We start from the raw sequence: 12,564 nt of genomic DNA, 5'->3' as shown, positions 1-12,564 counted from the left end.
GAAAATGTTTATTTATTAAAAAGTGGAATATTGTTAATTAAATTTGGGTACAAATAGACCTATATAAAAAAATTTATAATTATATTAATAACCTACTGCCTCATAGTATAAATTAAGTTTAAATTAGATGGTATATAAATTTTACAGATTTAAGACACCATTTAAATAACGGTAAATACCCAAATTGTCGAAAATAGTTGTAAGATCGTTATAAATTCGCATAACCAATTATAATCTGATGGGACAACCTTAAATTCATTTTAAATAAGGTATTATAATGACTTGATTAATTTGGGCCTTGTTGGAGAATTAATATGTACTTTGTAAATCAATTATCGATTTTATTACCGGCAAAACTATTTCGTATTTAACAAAATAGTGTTTTATGAAATCTTTAGTCGTAATGATTTTATAGACTTATGAATCATATTCCAGCTGTTTTGAATGAATTTTAAACCCTTTAAAGTTATATTTACTTTAAGAAAGATTAAAACGAAACATTTTAGTGGTTTCCTTAAAAAAAATTGTATTGAACTTTAATCACTTTTTGTTACAATGCATTTCCATACATGCTAGTGATGCCTCAATATAGTACAAAGGTTATTTTTAATGATATGATTATGCTAAGCATGTTTTACCCATGTAGGAAATATTATGATTTGATTTTGCTAAGTCGCAAATAAAGTATGTTTTGCTGTGTGCAAATAAAAGATGTTTATCATATGGAAAAAGTTAATTTTTTTTTTACTTTCAAATGCTATTAAAATTACAAGATATATATTATGTACAAAAAAATGTCTTAGCCTAAATGGCGGGTACATATGCCACAGCAAATGTTGTGTGCATGATTAAACGGCTCACCAATGCTGAGCGCGTATTGTTCATAATACCATTGTGTTACACTTGTCGGACATGTCGCGGACGGTAGACCGACTACCAAACAAATCACAGGATGACTCACAGAGTACCCATGTAAACTTATGATATGAGTTTGAAATTGATTTGGATCTATTGAGATCTTATGATTTATGATGAAAAATGAGAATCTGAAATTACCATAGAGCTATTGAACTGGATTTGAATCATAATATGATTTATCAAATGAAAAAGCATATTTCAAAATGAATTTACTCAAAAAAAAAAAAAGATTTTAATAACTTGTTTGACGGACACCAGTGTGTTTATACTCAGCCTTTTTGCTGATACTATGCTTTGTATTTTTTTCCAATGGTTTTATTTTTAGAGTAAACCCCTATGGCACCTCGACAGAGAATGCATATGCGAGCGGAAGTGGAACCCGAGTTGGAGTATGACTCCCCATTTGTTTAGATCTCTTTATTGTATTTGAGAGACTATTAGTTTAGATTTAGACTATTTTAAGGATGTAATTTGAACTTTGGACTTATTTTGAATTGGTTTTAATTTTCCTATATTTTGGACAGTTAAGACTTCCGTTATATTGCTTTGGTTTGGTTAAAGTATTATACTTGAATATTGGTTTGACCTTTAAGTAACCCCTTAATTATGTTGGCAAAAGTAAGCTTCCGCTTGATTAATACTAAATTCCAGTTAGTGTTTGCCTTCATAATTCAAGGCGGTTACATCTAAACTAACTTGATTAAGTTGAATCAAACTTATTTTTAGCTACACTATGCTTGATGCAGTTGTTTCAAACTATTTTTATATTAAAAGTTGATTCAGCTTAATCAAACTTAATTTAAGCTGAACAAATATGATTTTGCTAAATCAAACATTTTTTTTTCTAAATAAACTTGATCAACTAAATAAATTGTTTACATAAACTAAACTTAATTTATCTTAAATAAACAGTTTTTTTGTTAAATTAATCTAGATTAAGTTGAATCGAACTTTTTGGTTAACTAAAAGTCTAAACTTAATTCAGCCGAATTATTTTTAGCTAACTATTATTGATGGAGTTGAATCAAACTATTTTTAGATAAACAAAATTTATTTAGCTAAATTAAAGTTATTTTTAGCTAACTAATTTGATTTAGCTGAATAGAACATTTTATTTTTGTTAAACTAAACTTGATTTAGCTAAATCAAACATTTTTTTAACTAAACTAAACTTGATTTAGCAATCAAACTTATTTTAGCTAAATTATATTTTAGATTATCAAAAGTTGATTCAGCTGAATCAAACTCATTTTTAGCTGAACAAATTTGATTTAGCTAAATCAAACATTTACTTTTTCTAAACTAAACTTGATTCAGCTAAATAATATTTTTTTACCTAAATTAAACATGATTTAGCTTAATTAAATATTTTTTTGTTTAACTAAACTGCATTAAGTTTTATCAAATGGTAAACTAAACTTGATTCAGCCGAATCAAACTTATTTTATCTAAACTAAATTTTATTCCGCCAAATCAAACAGATTTTTAGTTAAATATTTTTTATGTAGTTAAATTAAACTATTTTTAGATGAACAAAACTTGATTCAGTTAAATCAAAGTTATTTTTAGCTAAACTAATTTGATTCAGCTGAATCAAATATTTATTTTTGCTAAACTAAACTTAATTCAACTAAATGAAACTTATTTTTATCTAAAATAAACTTAATTCAGCTAAATCAAAACTTATCTTTAGCTAAACTACACTTGAAGTTGTTGAATTAAACTACTACATTTTTTAGATGAACAAAACTTGATGCAGCTGAATCAAGTTGAATTTTAGCTGAAAAAATTTGGTTCAGTTGAATCAAACATTTATTTTTCCTAAACTAAACTTGGTTCAACTAGACAAACTTACACAATATAAATTAGCAATTCTTTTACCTTATATGATCTCACCAATTTTGCTTTTATATATTTCTTTTATTTATAAATATCCCATTATTATAATTCATTGTGTTTATTTTAAGGAAATTTGTCATTGATAATACAACCTATTTGCAATCCGCTGAGAATAAACTAACCTATGGTTTATTTTTGAATTAACTCATCTAAGGGGTTTCTTGCTAAAAATAAACTCACCTAATGTTTAATAGAGTATCAAACATGTAACTAAGGGTTCATTCTTAGCTGATCGCGAATAGGTTGTATTATTCTCAACAAGGAACCCCCTTAGATGAGTTTATTCAAAAATAAATCATGGATAAATTTATTCCCAACGGATAACAAATAGGTTGTATTATTAATAACAAATTTTCCTTTATTTTATTAGTCTTTATGCCAAAAGCTAATAAGACTAGAGACAAAGTCTAGTATAATAATAATAATAACAACAATAATAACAACAAAAATAACAACAACAATAATAATAATATTTATAAATTTACTTTGAAAAAAAGACTGGCACCATTGTTAATTATAAAATAAAATAAAATTAATTAAAATAAAAAGTGAAGTAAAATAAGAGGGACATAGGATAAATCAGTAAATTACACACTTTTAACCGTTATATTCCCACGTTTCCCATTATGCTCCACCTTCATTCCCAAAAAACCACTCCCTAAAAATCAAGTACTCAACAACTCCAAAATGGTTTTACAGGTATTCAATTTCTCTTGCAAAAATCTGAAGTGTCAGGTAACATCGTAAGATATATTGATTCTTTTGATCCTCGACTTTCTAGCTTTGAACAAGCTATTAAAGATCATGATTCTAATTTTCGAGGTCAATTAACATAGGATCTCCGTACTCGATGGAACTCAACCTATTCAATGATTCGTAGAGGAAGTGAACGAATATCAGTCATTTCTTGTTTATTATTAGGAAAAAAATAGCAAAAATGAGTTGAAAACTGTTAGAGTATGTATAGCAAATTTATGTATAACGGTTACATGTATTACGGTTATTTAGCATAAGTAAGTAGTATAGCAGTTACAGCAATTACAGAGGCAGTTGCTTATTAGAAGCGGTTACTTCAAGCAGTTTTCTTTGAACTCTTGTATAAATAAACACCATTAAAATTGAATGAAATATTCAGAAATTAACAATAAACACAAAAACTTGGTGTTAAACCAGAAATCATAGTATCAGGACAGCAACGATTCTGAATCGTTTTTGCAGCTTCATCATATACCGTTAACCTATCTGAAACCCTAAAATGGAAGACGAATCAAAAACTGTCATAGCACCAGATCAACCGGTCACAATGGGGCAATTGTTGCAACTGTTCAAACAGTTAAACTCCAACCAACCCACTGAAACCGTGACCAACACCCATACCCTCTCAATCTCAAAGAAATTAACAAACCAGAATTCCACAAAATGGTCCAGGCTGATGCACTTGGCCATTAGTGGACGTGATCGTCTCAATCACATCATCGACGACCCACCTTCCACAAATGACCCAGCGTACAACAAGTGGATCAAACGCGACTCGATTGTTATCTCATGGATTTCGGAGAACATAGATTCTGACTTAGTGAATCAGTATCTTGATTACCCGACAGCCAAAAATTTGTGGCAAGGGATTGAAACACTTTACAGTAGTGGGAGAGACGGCTTGCAAATATTCGATCTAATAGTCAAAACCAACAAAATCCAACAAGGAACCGACACAATTGAAACATATTACAGCAAGTTACTCATGCTATGGAAAGAAATCGACAGAAGGCAGCCAAATCCCATTAAAAGACCTAGAAGATATCATCACTTATAATCAACTAATCCAAAAAAATCGACTGTACCAGTTCTTAGCAGGAATTCATCAAACATTCGACAAAGATAGGCGAGACCTATTACTGTTAGACCCACTCCCTACAGTGGAGGAGGCCTATTCAAGTATAAGGAGAGAAATACTGAGGCTTGGAATCATGAAAACGGAGCCCTTATCAAATCTGGAATCATCGGGCTCTGGTGGAGTTTTCTCGGCTAGAAGAAGGACTTACAGGCGAGAGGATGATAAAACTTACCTAAAATGTACCCACTGTGGAGGTACAAGGCATACAAAAAACGAATGATTTAAACTCGTTGGGTACCTGGAATGGTGGCCAAACACAAAGAAAAAGGGGGAAAAGAAGCCGGTACAATATTCCGATCAGCACCGAACCGGCAGAGCGACAGTGGGGTGGAGTAGGGAAGAACCCCCATACATGGAGGAAAGGGAAAAACAAGGAGGAGCCATGCAGGTCACAAGTATCAGAGAAGAAAAGGGAAACCACAGACGCGAGGAAGAAGAAGGAAACGACGCTCCCACACAGAAATACAAAGCAGGTTTAGGGTTAAGGGGAGTGGGGAGTGAAGACATATGGCCCAAGCCCTTTAGAAAAGGGGAAAGGTCACGTGTCTCCCAAGCCACAAATCCTCCCATTCAATTTTCGACTTCTTTTAATAATTTATCTTTTCTCGAAGGGAGTTTGATTTTTGATTGCGGTGTTATAGATACAATGTCATATGACCCGAGAGATTTTTTGACTCGTGACAAACCTATGAAAGACATCATTAAAACCGCTAATGGGAAAGGGATTAAAGTGAGCGGAGCCGGAAGTATTTCCTTCACAAAAAACCTCACTTTAAAAAATTGTTTATTTGTCCCTGACCTATCACATAAATTATTGTTAGTGAGTCAACTTACTAGAGATCTTGATTGTACTGTTCTCATGAAACCCGGGTGTTGTATTGTGCAGGATGCTCAGACGAGAAAACTTATTGGGCGTGATATTGAGAGAGGTGGACTATAATACTTAGAAGGGGAGACTCAAAAAGGCAAAGCGGTTCTTGTTCGCGGGTCAGAGGAACGACAACTATGGACCTGGCATCGACGTCTAGGACATCCGTCTGTAGGGTATCTAGAAAAAATTTATCCTAATTTTGTAGGACTCAAAACTGAACTTAAATGTGAAACATGTATTCTTGCAAAGAGTCATAAACATTTGTATTCTAATAGTTTGAATAAAACTGATATGCCTTTTATGCTGGTTCATTCTGATGTGTGGGGTCCTGCTCCCGTTGTAGGATTACTTGGTTTTTCATACTTCCTTAAACAGAAATCTGAAGTGTTTCATGTGTTTGTTGAGTTCTATAATATGATTTGTACTCAATTCCAAACTCAACCCCGCATGTTTCGAACTGATAACGGTAGAGAATACATTAATTCTAACATGCAACAATTCTTTAAACAGAAAGGCCTTATACATCAGACCTCTTGCCCTAATACACCCCAACAAAATGGAGTGGCAGAACAAAAAAACCACACACTTCTTGAGAGGACTCGAGCTATTATGCTTGACTCTCATATTCCCACTCATCTTTGGCCTGATGCCATTGCTACTGCCAATTACCTTACCAATAGACTTCCCACAAAGAGCCTTCAGTACCACACACCCCTAGCCACTCTACAAACTCATTTTTCTATACCCTCCTCACATACTTTACCCCCTTGTATATTTGGGTGCACAGTTTTTGTTCATTGTCCAGCAAGAGTACGTAATAAGTTTGAGCCACGAGCAGTCAAATGTGTTCTTATTGGATATGGGAGGAACTAGAAGGGCTATCGGTGTTATGATCCCCTGACTAGGAAAATCCATACCACCATGGATTGTGAGTTCTTCGAGAACGAATACTACTACCACCATCCTCGATGTCAGGGGGAGAAGCAAAATGACGATCTCAAATGGTTATTCACTCCATGGTTGTCCAACCTAGACCCAAAAGATCAAGTAGACAATGCTACAGAGCCACCTCACCAAGATGTTTTGTCCACTCCTCTACCACTACCAATCATGTTTGATCATCATCAGGTGAGTCACACAAATTTTGATAATATTGTTCCAAAAGACACTAACAATGAAATTGTCACTTTGAATGAAGAAATTGTCACAAACACAGTTGAAACAGGGAATCATGACAGTCAAAATGTTGATAGTGAATCATATGTTTTACCCCCTCGTTCCACTCGAGGAGTTCCTCCAAGGAGATATGATCCTGAGTATGAAGCAAAACGTTTGAGATATTCCATTGAGAAGTCTAACACAGGAAATTTGTCACAGAGTGCCTTAGCATTTAAGGCAACCCTAGATGCAACCAAAAGCCCGACCACAGTTGAAGAAGCCCTAACTTCTGCTCACTGCAGAAAAGCTATGGAGGAAGAAATTAACACTCTCAAGAAGAATAGCACATTGGAAAAGTGCACCTTGCCGAATAATAAGAAAGTCGTCGGATGTAGATGGGTGTTCACTATTAAATACAGATCAGATAGCACGATTGAAATATACAAGGCTCGACTCGTGGCAAAAGGATACACCCAGACGTATGGAGTTGATTACTCAGAAACCTTCTCTCCAGTTGCTAAGCTTGATACAATTCGGGTTCTGTTCAGCATTGCAGCAAATTTAGACTGGCCCCTTCATTAATTTGACGTGAAAAATGCATTTTTGCATGTAGAGTTACAGGAGGAAGTGTACATGGAAGCCCCACCAGGGTTCACATCAGAGTTCTTTGAGAATGAGGGGTGTAGATTGAGGAAGGCTTTGTATGGGTTGATGCAATCCCCTAGAGCGTGGTTTGGAAGATTTACCTCTGCAATGAAGAAGTTTGGTTACAGGCAAAGCAATTCAGATCACACCTTGTTTCTCAGACGAAAAGGAAGGAGAATAACATGTCTGATAATATATGTTGATGACATGATCATTACCGGGGATAATAGAGAGGAAATAGCCAATCTAAAGGAAAAACTATTCCAAGAATTCGAGATGAAAGACCTTGGTAGACTGAAATACTTTCTAGGGATTGAAGTTCTTAAATCAAACAAAGGAATTTTCATATCCCAGAGGAATTATGTTTTAGACATGTTAACTGAAACAGGGATGCTGGACTGCAAGCCCGTTGAGACACCAATGATGATGAACCATGGACTACAGATAATTAAAGGAGGGAAACTAGTTGATCGAATGCAGTACCAATGCATGGTAGGGAAACTAATCTACTTAGCTCACACAAGTCCTGATATTGCATATGCAGTAGGAGTAGTCAGCCGGTTCATGCACAGACCACAGGTTCAGCATATGGACGCAGTTCATCAAATTCTCAGATACCTCAAAGGATGCCCTGGTAAGGGAATTTTATATCAGAAGAATGGTCATCTTAATCTTGTGGCATATACAGATACAGACTAGGCAGGTGATAGAGATGATAGAAAGTCAACTTGAGGCTACTTTACTCTGGTGGGAGGAAATCTAGTCACTTGGAGGAGCAAGAAACAAAAGGTGGTTGCTAGTCTAGTGCAGAAGCTGAGTTTAGGGGTGTAGCAAGGGAATTACAAAAGTCATGTGGCTGAGAAAGTTACTAACTGAACTGGGATTCCCTCCTAAAAGAAGTTGCAAGCTATACAATGATAATCAAGCGGCTATCAACATTTCAGAAAATCCAGTTCAACATGATCGCACCAAACATGTAGAAGTCGACAGGCATTTCATAAAGGAGAAATTAGAAGCCCAAGTAATCAAGCTTCCACATGTTAAGTCCAAGGATCAACTAGCCGACATTCTTACAAAGGCAGTTGGAACTCAGTTCTTTGAAGAGGTTCTATGCAAGTTGGGTGTTGGTGACCCTACGACCCAACTTGAGGAGGAGTGTTAGAGTATGTATAGCAGATTTATGTATAATGGTTACATGTATTACGGTTATTTAGCATAAGTAAGTAGTATAGCAGTTACAGAGGCAGTTGCTTATTAGAATCGGTTACTTCAAGTAGTTTTCTTTGAACTCTTGTATAAATAAACACCATTACAATTGAATGAAATATATAGAAATTAACAATAAACAAAAAAAACTTGGTGTTAAACCAGAAATCAAAAACTATTACCACAGAGGATTAGGAAACAATTGAATTAATATGTGACTTTGTTGAGCCATTTAACTCAATAACTATACTGTTTTCACGATGTAACTATCGTACTTCCAATTTGTTTCTAGCTAACATTGTTACGATTGAGAAAATGTTGACTGATGCTCACATTCATTCGTGTTTGGGCATTCACACAATGTCAAAATCTATGCTCGAAAAATATGAAGAATATTGGTCGGAGCACTCGATGATTCTAAGTTTTGCTGTAATACTTGATCCTCGATTCAAGATTAGGTTTTTATATAAATTGTATGGAATTCTTTATTGTGATGATGAGACTTACAAAAGGTAAGAAATATACAGTAAGAGTTTGTTGATTTGTTTAATGTCTATTCAAATGCTACTCCTAGTTATTCCTCTTCCAATTCTTCCTCGTCTTCTTTTGTCCTAAGTTTAACAAATCAAAATTCAAGTTGCTCTTCTCTCCCTCAATGCCCATTTACTCTTTCCAATGTTTTTCAAGTTAATTTACTTTCTTTTATTATGTTCACTTTATAAATTGTTTTGTTATGCAATATCTATATATTTTATTTGATTTTTTTGTTTGTTAGAATTTTAATCACGTATGTACTAGTGGAACATCAAAATTTGAATCTTATATTAGTTTACACTATATATCTCATACAAAGGATGTTGATATTTTAGCCTACTAGAAAGCTCAAAGTGTTTCTTTTCCAATACTTTCTCGCACAGCCAAAGATATTTTTGGCCATTTCAGTTACCGCTTCAAAGACTTCTTTTAGTTTGGGGGGGTTCGAGTTTTGAGCAAATTGAGAGCTTTACTATTGACAAGGATGTGGAGATTTTTGTAATAACTAGTAATTGGATGTATGGCTTCAAACTAGAAGAGAAGAATGAAGACTACCTTAATGTACTAAAAGAAATTGCTAGTTCACAAAAAATCAACAAATAAAGGATTTTCTATGGCGTTTATGATGTTTAGGTATGGTGTACTCTTTTCACATTGGTGGATTAAATTTAATCTTGGTTGTTGAGTTACTTGGTGCTTTCTATAAATGAATCTAAAGTGTCTTGGTTTCTTTTATGTTGGTTGTAGGGTTGACTACTTTTTCTTGCTTTGAGGCTCTAATCAACCTGCTGTGAGGTGGTGATTTGGTTCAACTATCTTGGTTGTAATATCAATGACAATGCTTCATTAACAACAACATTAGATGATTTTCTTTCCTTATTAAACTCAATGTATAGTTTTATTGAAAGTTCGCCTTGATGGTCTGACTTATATTATTATACAAGTTTTTCCAACTGTTATAATTAGAGTAATCTTTCTATTATGCTGAATTAAGATTAGGAAAAATTGTTGAAAATAATAGGGGTGTCAAACAGATCGGGTTCGGGTCATATATAAATGGCTCAATAGACCCTTAACCTGAACTTGACCTGTTTAACTAAATGGGTCAGAAATTGAAACCCGAACCTGATCTGTAGCAGGTCGGGTCAACCTGCTAAATACCCATTTAACCTGCTTTTTTTTATTATGTTGGGTTTTTTCAGATCATTAAACCCATATATTTCAGGTCATTTGACCTATATACTTCAAGTCATGTGACCTATTTTTCAAAATTTAAAAATTAAACACATAAACATTCACATTTCATAATAAACATCATAATAAGTTTTTACAAATCATCATAAACTAAAATATGGTGGCTGAGGAAGATGCTTTTGAGCTGAATTCATATTGATCAAAACTTGGACTTGGACTAGGGCAAGATATGTCTTCTTCTTCTTCAACTTTAATCTTCATTACCATCCCACAAGGCTCATCCAATTGTGATTCCATTTTTGTTTCATTAACAAACAAAAATATAAGTTATCAAACAAATAAAAATATTAACACCAATAAAAGAAGATGATTATAATAAAACAATAATAATTACACACAATAATAATAAAACAGTATAATCAAATGAATCGAAGATTCGAAGTATCGAGCAAAAATAAGAAGACGAATCCCAAATAGCAATTCATGGCTAAAACACAGTATAAAAAATGGCTAAAACATAGAACGAAAGAGAAGACGAAAAATAAGAACACAAAACTAAGAATAATGAACAATAAGAACAGGAAAATAAGAGCAATCATATAAGAACAATGAACATAAAAATAAGAACAAGAAAAAATCAAAGAAAATACGAATAAAAAAAAAAGACAAAGAAGATGATTGAATACTTTTGAAGGGTTGATGCCTTTGAGCTTTGATGGAGGATGAACAGGAAACGCCTAAACGACGCTATCTATTGGAAAATGGAAATGGTGCCTTAGGGTTTGCTGTCCTGCCGTTTGCTTTAGGGTTTTTTAGAAATGAGAATATCAAATTGATAATACAGTAATACACACACACTAATACTACATGAAACACACGGGCGACGCCTCTCAATTCTCAATGTTGGGCCTTTATTTGTTGGGATCTTTAGGTTAAATATCAGATAATATGGGTCGACCTGACCTGACTGACCCATTTAATAAATGGGTTAAATAGGTTTTTTCGAGTTTAAATATTTAATCTGAACCTAACCCATTTAATAAACAGATCAGGTCGGGTTGACCCATTTAATTAATTGGGTCAAAAATCTAAACCCAAACCCGCTAATTTCAGGTCGGTTTCAGATCAGGTTAGCAGGTCGGCTCAACTTTTGCCAGCCCTAGAAAATAATCCATCCTTTCACTCATCGGCTGTGAATAATCTCACCTATTGATTATTTTCTAATAATCTCATCTTAATATGTATTTGCTCCTAGCATACCCTATGGGTGAAGGAAGGGGTGGTGTTATGGTGGATAAGGGGGTGAGGTTATGGTGGTTTAGGTCATTGGGTATGTTGGGATAAAAAACCTACAAAAAGGTTGAATTATTAGAAAATAATTCAAACGTGGGACTATTCCAGCAGATGAATAAAAGGTTGGATTATTTTTGACAATTTTTTTTCAAGATTATTATCTAATACAAAAATGAAATGTATATCAAATAGTGAAATTCACATACACCTATATGACTTAAAATTTGTTGTGTATTCATTTGCTATCTAAAATGTCCTTAACGAAAATTGTCTCTACATTTGACGACATGCTCTTGTTTTAAGCGTATCTATGGACAACAATTAATATATAATATCAAGATTTTTCTATCAACTTAATTTTCAACCTAAATAAAAATTATGCTTAAAATAATCAAAAATCAGTTATAATAAACAAAAATCACTCAAAAATCAACATGAATTGCCAAAATGAGAAAAGTAACATAAACCTTCAAAATAAGTATAATATCACTAACGTCGACAATCATACAAGAGAATTAAATGATATGAATAAGTGTGGATAATTGAAATTATCACATATTAGTTTGGCCATTTGCCAGTTTGGTCGATTTTAGGCCATGTTAATTGCAAATTAGGTCAATTACGAGTTTCAAATCATTTCGGGGGTATTATGTCAAGTACTTATTAGGTTAAGGACAGGTTTGAGTTGTAACAGGTCTGGTGCAAATTGAGATTGGTTAACCACATTGTCGAGTTAATCTCAAACGTAGATTATGGGTCGTTTCAGGTGGGTTTATATCGAGTACCTATCGGGTTAAAGGCGGGTTCGAGTTGTAACAAGTTCGGTGTAATTCAAGTTCGGTTAACCACATTGTCGGGTTAAATCTCGAGTGTTGATTATGGGTCCTTTCAAGTGGGATTACGTCGAGTACCTATAGGGTCAAGGGCAGGTTCGAGTTGTAACAAGTCGGGT

The sequence above is a fragment of the Amaranthus tricolor genome, chromosome 15, assembly GCF_026212465.1.
Source record: "Amaranthus tricolor cultivar Red isolate AtriRed21 chromosome 15, ASM2621246v1, whole genome shotgun sequence".
In the NCBI taxonomy this organism is placed as follows: domain Eukaryota; kingdom Viridiplantae; phylum Streptophyta; class Magnoliopsida; order Caryophyllales; family Amaranthaceae; genus Amaranthus; species Amaranthus tricolor.
This window is presented reverse-complemented; position numbering follows the sequence as displayed.